Source organism: Danio rerio, chromosome 1, assembly GCF_049306965.1.
Source record: "Danio rerio strain Tuebingen ecotype United States chromosome 1, GRCz12tu, whole genome shotgun sequence".
Classification (NCBI taxonomy): domain Eukaryota; kingdom Metazoa; phylum Chordata; class Actinopteri; order Cypriniformes; family Danionidae; genus Danio; species Danio rerio.
In genome coordinates, this window is record NC_133176.1 from 56,162,501 (window position 1) to 56,167,500 (window position 5,000).

General features: G+C 32.2%; 1 protein-coding gene and 1 long non-coding RNA gene across 5 annotated transcripts in view; one reads left to right on the plus strand and one right to left on the minus strand.

Annotated features, from left to right (window-relative positions):
* LOC137495829 (uncharacterized) overlaps positions 1-3,731 on the minus strand; it is a 3,781-nt gene extending 50 nt beyond the window's left edge. The window contains exons 1-6 of one of the 3 annotated variants that reach the window (XR_012382282.1): positions 3,461-3,731; positions 3,103-3,158; positions 2,513-2,572; positions 1,596-1,710; positions 1,220-1,331; positions 1-180 (exon numbers count right to left, since the gene is read on the minus strand). The exon at positions 1-180 is cut by the window's left edge and continues 50 nt beyond it. This is a non-coding gene — a long non-coding RNA (uncharacterized lncRNA). Of the gene's footprint in view, positions 181-1,219; positions 1,332-1,595; positions 1,711-2,512; positions 2,573-3,102; positions 3,199-3,257; positions 3,327-3,460 lie in introns of those variants that run through there. The other 2 variants (XR_012382283.1, XR_011015827.2) reach the window with 2 other exon arrangements.
* Positions 1-5,000, plus strand: part of smarca5 (SNF2 related chromatin remodeling ATPase 5) — a 28,726-nt gene that overhangs the window by 10,889 nt on the left and 12,837 nt on the right. The window lies entirely within an intron of this gene.

Below are 5,000 nucleotides of genomic sequence, written 5' to 3' on the forward strand. Positions count from 1 at the left end.
TATAACAAAGCAACAGAACACTAATAAACAATTGATCATTAAAACCAGTCAACAATTAATGCATCAAAAATTATTACAATTTTAAAAACAGGTGAAAATACTGCTACAAGACAGGAAATGATGAAGGTCAAATGATGTGGAAAGGGACAGTGAAAAAGGGCAGCAGCACTTCTGATGATCCTGCAAAAATGACAAGCAAAATCAATCACTAAAGTAAAAACTGATCATCCCTCAAACCATTTAATTCATTCAGAAACGAAACACTGCACTGTTGTTTTTATATATATATATATATATAAATATATATAACAGTTATAATATATATAACAGTTTTTTTTTATTGTTTTTGTTGGTGAAATACAGTTTGTTGTCAATTCGAAATTACACTAACGTTAATGGGGAAAAGATCAGCGGGCATTGTTCTTGAAGATCGCTAGTCAGGTGTCCACACAGGTGTGTAAAAAATAAAGTCTCATCTTAACTTAATGTCCGACTCTGTATAGCTCGAATATCTGATTCCATGATCACACTACTAGTGCTTCCACGGATTTAAGAGGGGTAAACACAGTTCATTCTCACTTTAAGAGGCTACATATTTAAAATTAAATAAATAAAAATAATCTAATTTAACGTGACTAATGTTAATTAAATACTTTTAGGCTTTTAACACGTATAAATCCACTTCTAACTTACAGATAAGATTGCGTTAGAGAACATAAAAGCTGTGGGTGATTTTTTAAAATAATGCTAATGATGAGTTACTGATATTTGGTTTGCATAAAACAAAGTAATCACTAAGCATTCATTTTTGGCAAAATCTGCAGAGAGGCTCAGCGACACGAGGAAATGTGTTAAAGTTGAGTAGAGAACTTAAGAGCAGTCTAGCCTACTTCATGAAATGTTTGTGGTAATATTCTGCTGTCAATTCGTATTACTGTATTTTAATATGCAGCAGTGATGGCATGTCAGCGAGACAAATAAACATTTTATCGAGTCATTTTATACAATTTATTTATTTATTTATTTTTTTATACAAACTCTCTAGTGACATTTCCTCAAACTAAATCATCATGACGTTACTGTGCACAGCATCAGTAAAACGTTGAGAATAATTTAAATACTTAATTTTTTAAAACAGTCACTGCTGATTAGAAACTAACATTAAAGCTAAGCTTACAGAAATCCTGTATGCATGACAATATAAAGATGTATTACTCACTGATGTCGAAGCACTTCCAGGTCATCAGAGATGTAGACAGGACAGAATGTGTGCTATCAAATGAGCTCTTGTGCAGCCTTTGTTGGACATCCAGGTAGTATGTTCACCCACACTGTAAGAAACAAAAACAGAAACAATTTATTAAAATGTGAGGGATAGTAAACATGTTTGGTCTACAGAGAGAAGAAAATGTTTAATTTAAGCATTGATCCTAATGAATCTATTTCTGAACTACATTTAACCTTATCACGGAAACAGCATTTTTGAGCTTTTAGACCAGGGGTGCTCAACCTTGTTTGCTTTAAATTAGAATTAAAACAATAAATCTCTATGTCAAATAAAATACTTCAGATCTAAATAAAGCAGGTGTTTTTACCTAAAGGTTCCTTCCCTCCAGTTAGTTTGGCTGCAAATCCCTCCACATCTGTGCTTTATTCGGTTCTTGTCTTAAGAGTAACTGGTGTCACATTCCAGGTTCATCACAATCTGGGCTAGAAAGACAATATGGCAAAAGACAAGACATATAAAAATAAGTCTCAGAATAAAATATTTAAAAGGATAGTTTACTTTTTTGCCACCATTACTCCATGTGTTTTAAATCCGTTTAAATTTCTGTTAAACACTAAAGCAGATATTTTGAAGAATGTTAGTAACCAGTAACTATTGACATCCATATTTGAACCAAATTTCTTTAAAAAATACGAGTTTGTGTTCAACGGAACAAATTAAATGTATAACTATTTTGAAACAAGTGGAGGATGCCAAAGATGCTATTATTTTCATTTTGGGGTGAACTGTCCCTTCAATTCAAGTGTCAAGCAATAGTCATAAAAACTGATGTGTCGCTTGAGGAAAACTAAATCAAGTACTTTCTTTGAACAAGCAGAATCATTATGCCATTGTATTCAGTGATTCTCTTTTACATTTTCCCACTATAAAACGATAGCTTCACCATGCAATCTATGTTTACACAAAAAATGAATAGCATAAAATAACATATTGAACTAAACTTACAGTTTCCAGGCTGTTTGAAAAAAAAAAAAACACATACGCCCAGTAAAATTGCTAATAAACACAAAGACAACAGTTATAGAAAAAAATGTTTGTCTAATATTTACTCAGCAATTGGTAGGCAAATAGCATAGCCGTGGCTGTTTTAACCCCAGATTTTTTTTTTATCTTAAGAACTGCTGGAAGAAGAAAAAGAGGTTGTACATGAAACTCCTTACAACAAATCTGTGAACAATTTGACATTTAAAAATCTAATCAAAATGAGGAAGACATCAACATTACCTTGAATAATCAAGTGAGGAGAGATTGGTAGCATCAGTTTTTCAACATCAATTACTGTAGCTGAAAAACAGATAAATATAATAAGAGTAAAATAAGACTTAACATTAATTAATCTAAATCTATGGTACAATTATACCAATCTGTATGGGGTTAAAATACATTTGTACACAAATCATTCCCTGACCCCATCAATTTATCTTAGAATAGGATGGATATATATATATATATATATATATATATATATATATATATATATATATATATATATATATATATAGTGATAATGACTTTGGCTTATATCTGTGTACTCAGAACGTACACTCACTTCAGGTACACCTGAACACCAAAAATTAAATGTACACTATACATCAAGCTCATTAACATTATTGAGAAATAGACAATTAATATGTATTTTGTTAATATTAACGTTAGCTTAAAATAATTCAACTGCATTTAATTTTCAGCTCCATTTAATAAAACAGGTAAGACTCATTTCATTATGAGTTTAGTTTAAATAACTAACTTACAGTTGAAAAATTTTACCATAATGATAGCTTAGTCATAATGACTATGTGAAGACCAGAGCTTACCTTAACGGTAAACGTTTAACTTTTCATGGTGACTTCGCCTTCATCTCAGTGTTGTGCTGAAATAGAGAATTCATTAATGCAGTTACAATAAGTTAAAGTTATGTTTTTTCAGGTAACTTAACGTATGGTCAAAAACTCACTCAAGATAAACTCACTGTATCTAATACCTCGCAAACACTACAATGACCGCCTGGCGTCTGTTATTTCTTGTTTAAAATACCGTTTGTTAACGGATAGCGTCACATACGAACCTACAACTAATGTCACTTGGTTAATTCTTTTAAATTACACACACAATACACAGAAATACTTATAAAACAATCCTTTAACGGACAGAATTTGACTTTAAAACACTTACCGAGGATGAATTAGCTGGATGAAAGACGACAGGTGAATTTCAAATTAGGAGAGCCGTTGCCTGCATGTCGAGTCGTGTCCGTTCGGTTCTATGAATCGGCTCCTTAGTGAACAGTAAAGAACCGAATCCGCCTAAAACCGATTCCTTTTTGTATATGATTCATTACTATTGCGTTATACTGCTTGGCCACACGCATTTATACACTAATTATACACTAATTGCATATTGCTGAATGTGCTTGTGAACACGTGTGATCAAATAATTCCCGAGCAAACGGTTCAATTCGGTTCAATACGATTCAGAGTTGCTCGAGTGCTGAACCGAACCAGTGCAAACGTGATATTGTAACATTGTTTTTTATTCACTTTACCAGCGAAATTATTACATATATCTGACCTTGACAATAAGAATAAAGTTCGTTTGAAGTGTTTTGAGAATTATATATAAATATATTTTTTTTTTCTCCCAGAATTCATTTCACATCTACAAGCAAATGGTAATGGCGGATGAGAAAGCCCAGCTAATATTATAAATATTGCGTTTAATATGTCACGAAATGAAATTTTAACAGTGTTTCATGCGAGAATGTAGTTCTTACAAACTCAAATCTGTGGTTTATTTATAGATATCATGCGTAAATTTTAAGCGTGCTTTGCCGATAGCGGAGATTCTGACCTCCAGGGTGTCCATCATCACTCATGTATCCGGCGAAACGAGGTTATAATCGGCTAGACATGTGAGACTTGGCCCGGTCTTAGATGGCTCTATAATGAATGTGTTATAAAATTAAGTTTTAACCGTTTTTTATGCGGGAATGTAGTTGTTTTTAACTCAAGTCTGTGGTTTATTTATAGAGATGGTGGTTATTTTAAAATATTGTTTTGAAAATGCGGAGATATGTGACCTCCATGGTGATGACGGGTGCCCTAACCTCATGAATCCGTTTAAAGCAGGCTGGTCATTATGACATTTAAGCTGACTTTGGTTTCATGATGAATCAATTACTTTTGTTCCAGTTTACGCTTTGGTTAAGCACAAAGTTATGTTGATTAAAAATGATTTAATATTTTCATGTTAACCTTATAAAATTAAGGTGCAGTACACCCAAAAATGGAAAACCAGGGGACAGTTTTATGCACTGAACAGTCTGAAGAAACTGGTTATTTTATTTTTCTTCACAAAATACTTTGTCAAAAAATAAAATAAACATAATAATAATAATATAAAGTGTGTGTAGAGTTTTTCATGGTCATTTGCAGTACTGTATTTAGATGCACAGTAACTGATTTTTTCCCAAAATTCATTGTAAAATCTGCAGTAGCATACTGTTAATCATGTTCACAGTATGGGAATGTTGAGAATACATTATCATGCTGTGAAAACAGCAATATATACAGTAACACACTGTACACAGCTTATACAGTAAACAACTGTTGAGAAATGCAGTATAATACCGTGAAAACAACAGAAATCGTTTACAGTGTATACATTACAGGGGTATATTCACAACATAATAGCAACTGATTAGAAATTAATTTTA